We start from the raw sequence: 11,853 nt of genomic DNA on the forward strand, positions 1-11,853 counted from the left end.
TATGAGGTACCTGATATGTAACCTCAAATATATATCATGTATTGATAGCAATACTGCGAACTCTGTATGTTTATATGGCATGTCATACCCTTAAACTAACCTCGACTTCTATTAAGTTAACTAAGGCCAAGTATCATTAATTCAATGTATCAATTATTCAACATAAATACATATCATTTGAAGCTACTTGAAATCATTTTCAAAGTACATATATCATATGCCAAGGTTAACATGATGAGAAACTCATGGAAAATAGTGCAAAACTTCATTAACTTTTCATTCTAATATTGCATCAAGTCAATTCACTTCTTGCATTTCGTAACATTAACATATAAAGAATGAAAAGTTTTACTCAAATCATCATGTACAAATAAGTGTTATTATCAAGCAAGCACGTGAAAAAATAAGTACAATAACCAACCACGTGCATAATTCTTACCGATTAAGCAAGCATGTCAATTTTTATGCATTCCAATTTAAGAGAATTGCATTTTGGCATATATTGCATTAGCTTTTCAAGCAGTTTAAAGTTACAATTTGACTTAAGTTTCTGCATAACAAATGTGTATTTATGTCTTATCCTTCCAACAATGTATAATTCATACAAATCTAATCACCCTATCTTAAGTTATGAATTTTTCTTTACAAGCTGCTCAATAAGGTCTTAATCAGTCCAGTATTGTTACTTGCTTATAGTATCACAAAACATATCAGATTCATATATTTTCATACAAATTCAAGCTTAAGTGTCTTCTATAAAGTTTTAGTATACTTCTTAAGATTCATTTGGCACTAGTCTTAACTAATTTCATTGAGTACATAATTAGTTATGGTATAATCAATATATTTTATTCTGAATGGTCTATCATTGTATCTAGTTTAGGTTCACTTGCAATTTATATCATCTTATCTACAGATTCAGAATTTGCTCAATTCATGAAAGTTTAAGCTATTTGTCTCAGCTTTCATTTGCTATATTTTTCGGCCTAATTTCAATGACTACACAATAAGTTATGAAGTTGTTAACACATGCTTACCTGTTAAAACCTACCCTGCCAGGTTTGCACTTTTAACTCTCATGTTAAATTTTTTTACTTTAAGCCTTTCAAACACCATTTTAACATTCATATAACATATTTATACAATCAAAGTAACATTTCCAGTAAGTAAAATCAATTCCTAATTTCACATATTCATGATAAAATCAAAGGAAAACGAAAAATCATACAAACACCAAACCTTTATTGAATTTCTCTTTCTTTTCCACTTCTACTCTCTAACTATGTCATTTCCCTTTGATATTCCTTCACCTAGGTCAGTTTATATCTTAGTAAAGGATTGAGTAAATTAAAAATCAAAACTTTATAATTCAAATTCATGCATGAAGAAATGAGAAGATGTTATTTCCTACACATTTCTAAACTCACCTTTGATTTTCAAGCTTGGTGTATGTGGAACCCTAATATTTTCTTCAATTCCTTCAATATATGCCTCTTTCTTTATCTCTTGAGCTTAGGGTGAATTTTGATTAAAGAAAAAAGTTGATTTGGTGAGAGTTTGGCTTGGATTTGGTGGAAGAAAGACAAAACAAGATTTTGATTTTCCAATGGCATAAGGTACGGCAATAAGGTGGGTGGAGAAGACAATCCATTTTTTATTTTGCTTTATCATTTCTTTCATGCTGAGTTAGGTGACACATGGAGGGTTTAGATGAATAGGTGGATAACATGAAGGACTAAACTGAAATTTTTCTTTAAACTTTCCATATTCACACTTTAACCTACTAAACTATTTACCATGTTTCAATTTAGTTTTCAAATTTTCAATATGCATAGATTAACCTAATAAATTATGCTTTTAACCTCTAGAAGTCCTTTTCACTTAAGTAAGCATGTTAGATTTTAACAAGCACCTGAAGCAAGCACATCGGAAAATCATAAGCACCTCCCCCTAGTGACTCATTTCTGACTTGCTAATCGCATTGTCTACTTTATTTCTGGATATGTTTGTTTCTTTATTTGAGTTTTCTATGATTCAGTTATTAGCAGTTTAGAGTTATGCTAGCACCTTCTCTAATTAGCTTGGAGTAAGCTAACACCACCCCTAATGTCATTTGTTCTAATAGTGAAATAGCCTAACTCATACCTAGTTGACTCGCGGTTGTCGAAGCCGGTCAAAAATAACCTTTCTGGTTATCAACAATTTACAACTGCGAATAGTGGTGAAAGGATCGAATCCACAGAGAATTAAAAACTTACCTATTTTCCTTATCAAGACCAAGAGAATTAATTGAAATAAAAATAAGCTGAAAGAGAAATAAACTGAAAGCAAAACAAACTGAAAAGAGATAAAACTGAAAGCAGAATAAAAATAAATTGCAATAAAAGTAAAATGGGGGGTTTGAGATTGATTTGATTAACAAACTACTGAAAGCAATTAAAATAAGCGAATAATAAAAATAAAAGAGAAATAAATAATAAGAAAGCTCTAGTTGAAGAATTGGATCCACTTCAGTTGTTGGGATTGATCATTGACACTTAGTTTCTTTTGATTGATTCAATAGATTAGTTATGGAGATGGAAGACGCTTCTCACCACCATGTCTCTCCTTATGATTAAACCAATTAGGGAACATCCTCTAATTAATTACTAATTAACAAATTGCCAAGGAATGTCATCGGACCTTAGACATCAAACAATTGTTAATTGCATGAAGAAAGAGAGAGATCCAATCCTAACTACTCAAACGTATGAGATGTTGCTAGATCATATAATTTCCTTGGTTTTTACACCAAGTGTTCTTATGTTTCAATAATCCAAGCAATTATGGACTTAAATCACCTAAACTAACATATTATTACCTTGTAATCAATAATCAATTGGCCATATTGATCAAAACAACAAAGCAACAATGGAATTAAGCATAAGATTGTATGAATATTGAATAACAAAAGATAAACAATGTTTGATAAAGTCTCCCAATCCATAAAACAACTAAAGTATCACCTAATCTTCAACTAGAATAAAAGGTTTCAGCCTCTCATGGCTGAAACAAAATCAAAAATAAAAGAAAAGAAGAAAGTTAGAAGAAGAGATGTGAATCCCGTAGGTGTCTCCAAGGTGATGTGTAAAAGTTGTATGAAGGCTCCTTATGTGTCTTTTTATAGTTGAAAGTACTGCCCTAGGTCATACTTGCTTCCTAATTAGTGAAGAGGTTGCCCAAAGTGCTGAAAAGGAAAGAATCGCGTTGCAAATTCTCCGAAAGGAAGGAGGCGCGCGGATCAGGCTTCAGAAGAGGAAGGATGCACGCGGATTGCAGAAGAGGAAGTGGAGCACAGTCATTGAATGCAGAAGGGAAAGTGAATATGTCCAGTCTTTCCTTTTTAGGTGGAGCCTTCGTTTGAATTTTGAATGTTGAATGCAGAAGAGGCAAGTGCGTCTTCATGAGATCTTGTTGCCTAAATAGGAAGATATGACTGTTGCAGTGTGTGCACATCTTTGAATAAGGAAAGAAACATCTGCGATTTGAATTTCAAATAATCTTCTGACTGAGCTTTCCTTATTTGCTTTTGCTTCTGCACTTCCCTTATTTGAGGACTTTCCTTTTCTGAAAACTTTCCTTATTTGACAATTTCCATAATTGGCTTCACCTTTTGAATAAGGAAAGAAGAATCTGCAATTTGAATTTCAAAGAATCTGTTGATTGCGCTTTCCTTTTCTGGCACTTTCCTTATAAGAAAACTTTCCTTATTTAGCACCTTCCATATTTGAAAACTTTCCTTTTTGGCACTTTCCATATTTGGCACTTTTTGGCAGTTTTAAGAGTATTTTCTCCAAATTTTCTCTTTACACCTAATATCTGCAAAACATGATTAAAACCACAAAATTAGGTAGAAAAGGTGTAAATAAACATCAATAAGATCATGATAATATGGACTAAAATATGCTCTATCACTAGTCATCTCACTATTCTTAACTATGGGTTTCAGGATGTTTCTTACTCTTCCCATCTTAATAAATTTCATCCTCGAAATTTTACCTGCTTTGAATAATTGTGGATACTATTGCTTCATCACTTCTTCACTCTCCTATGTAGCTTCTTCTATCCTGTGATTTCTCCATAATAATTTAACTAAGGAATCTTCTTATTTCGTAACTCTTTTATTTGCCTTGCTAAAATTTTCAATGGTTCTTCTTCATAAATTAAGTCAGGTTGTACATCAATGGTTTATGCTGAAATGACATGTAATACCCGGCTAGACCCGGACATCAGAATTCTAACTTTCTGGCGGAATCTCCGTTGGAATCCAAAAATCTCGGATGTTGGAGCCTTCTAGAAGGGTAAAATAAAGGTTTTCTAAAATATTTTTAAGTGTTTTAAGGTTTTGAATGAGAAAGAAATTGAGTTTTAAAAGAAAAGACCAAGGAGGGAAGAACCCAGGTTCGGCCGCCGAACCTCAAGCTCGGCCGCCGAACATGGGGCTGTTTAGGGGGCATGATAGGCTTCCGAAAGTGGCTTCCTTTTGTTGTCGCCGAACGTGGTGGAGTTGCGGGAGCAGCTTTGGCCGCCGAAGGTGGTTGACCGGCCACCTATAAAAGGGTCCCTTGTCCGGAATGGAGGTGAGTTTTCTCTCTCTTTTCGGACATAGGTGAGTTCATGCTCTCCTTTAGTTGTTTTTATGCTTTTTCCTCAAATCCCTCAAGTTTTCATAAGTTTTATCCTTGTTTTGAAGAAGTTTTAAGCTTAGATCAAGGTTTTGGAGCTTGGAGACCTTTGGAGCTCTCTTCCTCCACATCTCCAAGTTTGGATCGCACCAACCCTCGATCTTCAAGAGGTAAGTGTAGATCCCCATCTTTTACAATGTTTTAAGTAAGTTTTGTGAAGGGTTTTGGGGTAGAGATGCATGTTGAAGCTAGATGTAAAAATGTTAGGGTTATGTGAGTTCTATGGATAATATGTGTTGTTATGCATGTTTAATATGATGTTTGTTGGGGTTTAGGCTAGTTTGAGACCCCCATATGTTTATATACATGTTTATGCATGCTTGTGAGTGTTGTGTTTGAGTTTGGAAAGTTTGGGAGGCTTTTGTGCATGAGAAAGGCTGAGTTCTGCTATTCTAGAAGAACTCAGGTTCGGCAGCCGAAGCAATGTTCGGCCACAGAACCTGCCTGTGGTGGCATGTTTTGGCTGCCGAACCCTGCCCCCGAAAGTTGGACTTTCGGCTCTGGAGGGGAGTTTTGGCCGCCGAAGTGCCGCCGAACATGCATGAGTTTCGGCTCTGGAACCACTTTCGGCCACTGAAGGTGCCGCCGAAAGTGGCTGAGTTTCGGCTCTAGAGGGACTTTCGGCCGCTGAACCTGCCGCCGAAAGTGCCCTGTTCAGCCTTCCTTTGCATGATTTCTATGATTGTTTTATGATGCTTTAGGGGTTTTTGGAGAGATGTTTAGAGTCCTAATAGAGTATGTTTGGTCCCTCATTTGAGTCCACCTGTGTAGGATCAAACCTGAGGAACTGAGGTGTTCAGCAGTAAGTCAGCTGCTCCAGAGTTAGTAAAGCGTCAGCCAGAGGTAAGTAGAACATAACTCTTTTTATATTAAAAGAAATCAAATGTTTTAAGCATGTTCATGTATCATGAATGCCATGATATATATAATAGGTTGTTTTGCATTAGAAATTCAAAAATATGTTGCATCACATAATTTGATGATGATGATGTGGATGGATATTGGATGATCCTCTAGCCCTCAATATGATACCATATGACATGAGATGATATGATATGATATGAGATGAGATGGAAAGACCAGGTGTGGCCGTATCACCCCTGGCAATATATTATATGTAAGAGAAGACCAGGTGTGGCCGTATCGCCCCTGGCACAGTTGGACTTGATATGTTATATATAAGAGAAGACCAGGTGCGGCCATATCGCCCCTGGCATAGTTGGACATGTTATGCTATGTTATGATATGCTTAAGAGAAAGACCAGTGAGGCCCATTCTACGTCCCTGGCACCATTGGAATGTGTAGGGGGCTATTGGTGACAAGTCCATCCTTGATGTGTATTGTTTGTGATGTGATGCATTTCATGAAAGCATATGTTTAAATAAACTGTTTTATTGTTCTGCTCACTGGGCTTTTCAGTTCACCCCCTCCCTTAATCCCCAGTTTTGTAAGGTCAGAGATAGCGAGAAGTTGGCAAGGGTAAAGTTTATGTCTATGTCATGTAATAGTATAGTAGTGGACATGATGTAATGTAAAGTAGAGTTATGTAATGTAAGGATATGTAATGACATGTCATGGTTGGAGTTGTGCTTTGCCTTAGTTATGTATGGTTAATCCCTTTTGATACATGATTTTATGTTAATGTTTAAATGATGATGTTTATGTAAACCAAGCTTAATGTATGATATGTTACCCCATTGGAGCATTTGATGAGGGCTCCAGTGTGGGGTTTTATGATATTGAGTATGTGCATGCACAGATTAAGCTTGGTGAATGAAAGAAAACGTGTAAAGTTTTATGTATATGTATGATCATGTATGGAATTAACAGGTATACAGGATGTATGTTAGGCTTGCTACGGGTCCCGGCGAACTTAAGTCGATCTGGATCCTAGCGCCGGTAGCGGTCCAATTTCCGGGTCATTACATGACATGTGAAGGGTCAGATCTGTATCTTCTTAACATGGATATATGGAAGACCTTGTGTATTCTGTCTAACTCTGGAGGTAAAGCTAGCCTGTAGGCTACTGGACCCACACGCTCAATTATTTCATATGGACCAATAAACCGAGAGCTTAGCTTACCTTTCTTACCAAATCTTAGCACTTTCTTCCATGGAAAAACTTTTAAAAACACTTTGTCCCCAACAGCAAATTCTGTAACGACCCAGAAATCAGACCGCTACCGGCGCTAGGATCCAGATCGACTTAAGGTCGCCGGGACCCGTAGCAAGCCTGCCATACTCTCTGTGTACTTGTAAACTCCCATACATGATCAGACATAACTCGTAAACCTCTGTCATCTCATACCATGGTTCAACCTGTGCATGCACTAACTCTGTACACAGACTCCCCTTGTCGAGCACTCATCAGAGCTCTAACTGAGTCCACACAGTATATATTAAACCTGGTCATACATACTCGTCAACTAGACATACACATCACAGACCATGTAAACAAAGGGATTTACATTACATCTGGGTCAAGCACAAGACTATACAAAACCATTACAACTCTTTACATCATTACATGTCCACACTAGGCTATTACACATCTCTTACTCTTTCTCTTTCTGTACCCTGCTAGACTCCTCTGCACACTGAACCTGCAAAACTAGGTTAGGGGAGAGGGGTGAGCTATAAAGCCTAGTGAGTAGAAACACTGAAAACAGTTCATTAATTATATGCTCTCATGAAATGCATCACATCACAAACATTCCATATCACAAATGGACATGACCACCAAAACTCCCAATATCGGTATGCCTGGCCCGGCCAGGTCTTATAACCTCGGTATGCCTGGCCCGGCCAGGTCTTACAACCTCTGTATGCCTGGCCCGGCCAGGTCTTACAACATCTCTAAGGCTATTGGAGTCGCCTTGGTCCATCCACATCATCATATTCATCATATTATGCAATGCGCCATATTCGTGTGAAACTAGTGCAATCAACCTACTAGAAACATCATGATGCATGAACATGCTTAAGGCAGTTAATTTCTTACAAATAAAGATGAAGTTGAGTTCTACTCACCTTTGGCTAACTCTGGTCTAACTCTGGTAACTCTGGTGCAGTGCTCACTGCTGGTCTCTGCGGTTCCTCTAGTCCGTACCTACATAGGTGGACTCAGATGAGGGACCAAACTAACTCAAGAACATCTCTATTAAACTCCCCAAAACCCCCTTAAAAGATTCTAAAACCATCACACAAAGCATGCAAAAGAAGGCTGGACAGGGCACTTTCGGCGGCAGGTTCGGCGGCCGAAAGTCCTCTCTAGAGACGAAACTCGCCTACTTTCGGCGGCCGAACTCCATATTTCGGCGGCCGAAAGTCCTTTGGGGGGCAAGGTTTGGGGGTTGAAAGCACTCCAGAGACGAAAGTCCACAACCTTCGACGGCACCTTCGGCGGCCGAAACTCCACTCCAGAGCTGAAAGTCCAAACTTTCGGGAGCGAGTTCAGGCAGCCGAAACCACCTCCTTAGCACGTTCGGCGGCCGAACCCTTCTTCGGCGGCCGAACCTGGTTTCTGCAACAGGGCAGAACCTTGCTCAACCCATGCACAACTTCCCCCAAACTTGCTCAAACATGTATCTCAACAAACATAACCAGCATATACTCAAATATGTGCACAAAGGGGTCCAAAAACTATCCTATAACCCCAAGCAACAACATCACAACATCACATAGCCATATTTTCACACAAAACCCACATAAAGCCTACTTAACCTAACCATGCATATCTACCCAAACAACTTGCATAAAACTTGCTGAAAACATTAAAAGATGTCAAGAAACTTCACTTACCTCTAGAAAACAAGAGGATGAAGGATCCTAACGTGGAGATATGGGAAAAACACTCCTCAAGTCTCCAAACTTCAAATCCTTGGTTTTATGCTCAAAAACTTCAAAAATACCATAAATCTTGTTAAAACCTTGAAAGATTTGAAGAAAACTATGAAAGTCAACTTGGGAAGGGTTTGGACTCACCTCTGGCGGAAAGTGGAAGCAAAATATCATCCTTCCACCGACTTGGGGCCTTTTATAGGTGGCTGGCCAGACCACCTTCGGCGGCCAAACGTGAATCCGAAACCATGCAAGGTTCGGCGGCCGAAACTCCCTTTCGGCGGCCGAACTTGCCATTTTCTTCCTTTGTACTTTGCATTCAAAACTCATTTTCCTTTATACTTAAAACATTAAAACTACTTTAAAACACTTAGAAAACATATGTATTACCCTTCTAGATGTTTCCGACACTCGAGACTCCACCGGACTACAGGAATTCCGATGCTGGACTCTAGCCGGGTATTACAAATTCTATGTCTTTTCTTCTCAAATCTGCATAGAATTCTTGTCTATCTATTGTAGCTTTTAATCTTTCTTTGATAATTTTAACTTTCTCCTCAGTTTTTCTTATCAACTCTAGACCTACAAGTTTAGCTTCACTAAGTTTTGTCCAGCATAATGGAATTCTACATTTTCTGCCATATAATGCTTCATAAGGGGCCATCTGAATACTAGCTTGATAACTGTTGTTGTAAGAAAATTCTACTAGTGGAAGATATCTTTTCCAGCTTCCTTCAAATTCAATTACACAACTTCTGAGCATATCTTCTAAAACTTGAATTACTCTTTCTGACTGGCCATCTGTCTGAGGATGAAAACCTATACTATAATTCAATTTTGTACCTAGAGCTTCATGTAGTTTTTTCCAAAATCTAGATGTGAATCTTGGATCTCTGTCTGATATAATAGAGATAGGAACACCATGCAGTCTCATAATTTCATTAATGTACAATTTTGCATACTTTTCCAATTTATAATCCATTCTAATTGTCAAGAAATGTGTTGATTTAGTTAACTTGTCAATTATTACCCAAATGGCATCTTTCTTTCTTGGTGTGAGTGGCAATCCTGTTACAAAATCCATGGTAATTCTATCCCATTTCCGTTATGGTATAGTGATAGGCTGCGATAACCTTGATGGAACCTGATGTTCTGCTTTTACCCGTTGAATGTCAAACATTTTGTTACAAATTCAACTATATCTCTTTTCATATCTGGCCACCAATAATGTGCCTTCAGATCTTGATACATTTTAATGCTACCTAGATGCATAACATATGGACTGTTGTGTGCCTCTATAAGAATACTTTGTTTCAACTCTCCTATGTTAGGTACACATATTCTGTTACTATAGTACAAATAGCCATCATCTCTTATCACATGCTTCTACTTCTTCCCCTTTTGTACTTGTCTAGTCCATAAAGCTATCTTTGTATCTTCTTTCTGTGCTTCTTTAATTTGTTGTAGTAAGCTGGGTCTAACTTTCAATTCTGCTATGATAGTTCCATCATCTGCTATAGTCAACCGCACATTCATTGCTCTTAATGCAAATAAGAATTTCCTGTTGAATGCATCTGCTACCAGATTAGCTTTGCCTAGGTGATAATCTATGATGCAATCATAATCTTTCAGTAACTCTAGCCATCTTTTATGTCTCAGGTTTAGCTCCTTTTGTGTGGGTAAGTATTTCAGACTTTTATGATCTGTATAGATATAATATTTCTCACCATATAAGTAATGCCTCCATATATTTAGTACAAAAACTATGGCAGCCAACTCTAAATCATGGGTAGGATAATTCTTCTCATATGGATTCAGTTGTCTAGAAGCATAGGCAATCACTTTACCTTCTTGCATCAAAACACATCCAAGTCCATTGTGAGAAGCATCACTATATATCACAAATTCCTTGCCAGAAATAGGTTGTGTAAGTATAGGTGCTTCAGTGAGTATAGTCTTTAATCTATCAAAACTTGCCTGACATCTATCATGCCAAACATACTTAACATCCTTATGTAGTAATTTAGTTAGTGGAGCTGCTATAAGTGAAAACCCTTTCACAAACTGTCTGTAGTACCCAGCTAAACCTCAGAAACTCCTAACCTCTGCAATATTCTTTAGTGGCTTCCATTCTAGAATAGCTTTAATTTTCTATGGATCTACCCTTATTCCTTCTGCTGATACAACATGTCCCAAAAATGTTATTTCATTGAGCCAAAAATCACATTTACTAAACTTAGAATAAAATTACTTTTCCCTCAAAGTCTGCAATACTACTCTCAAATACCTGTCATAGTCTTCCTTAATTTTAGAGTATACCAAAATATCATCAATGAATACTATAACAAACTAGTCTAAATATGTATGAAAGATACGATTCATCAAACCCATGAATGATGCAGGTGCATTTGTTAACCCGAATGGCATAACCAGGAACTCATAATATCCATATTGTGTCTTGAATGTAGTCTTAGGCACATCTGTTCCTTTAACTCTCATTTGATGGTAACTCGATCTCAAATCTATTTTAGAGAAAGTGCTGGGCCCTTTCAACTAATCAAACAAACCATCTATTCTGGGCAGTGGATATTTATTCTTTATAGTTACCTTATTCAACTGTCTATAATAAATGCACAATCGAAGAGATTCATCTTTTCTTTTCACAAACAGCACTGGCGCACCTCATGGTGAAATACTAGTCAAATAAAGCCCTTATCAAGTAACTCTTATAACTATATTTTCAAGTCTTCCAATTCTTTAGGAGCCATTCTGTAAGGAGCAATTGAAATAGGTGCAGTACCTAGTACAACTTCTATAGCAAAATCCACTTCCACTTCAGGAGGTAACCCTATCAACTCTTCATGAAATACATCTAGAAAATGACATATTGTGGGTAGGTTCAACACACTAGGACCTTTCTTCTTAGTTTCAATCACACTAACTAGATAGGTTGTACAACCTTTTCTAATCAACCTCCTAACTGTAGTGGCAGATATGACATTAGAGAGGTAATATAACCTCTCACCCACAACTATAACCTCAGAACCCTCTAATGTTTTGAGTGTAACTTGCTTTAACTTATAGTCAACTATAACATAATGTCTAGACAACCAATATATACCCAAAATCACATCAAACTATCTAAAAGGTAACTCTATCAAGGCAGCTAAAAAGGTTTGACCTTGCACACATATAGGACAATATCTGTAAACTCTATTCACAATGATAAGATTTCCTAAGGGATTGGTCACTGCTATGTCATGTTCTAAAGATTCTACCTGAATTCCC

This window comes from Manihot esculenta, chromosome 16, assembly GCF_001659605.2.
Source record: "Manihot esculenta cultivar AM560-2 chromosome 16, M.esculenta_v8, whole genome shotgun sequence".
NCBI lineage: Eukaryota > Viridiplantae > Streptophyta > Magnoliopsida > Malpighiales > Euphorbiaceae > Manihot > Manihot esculenta.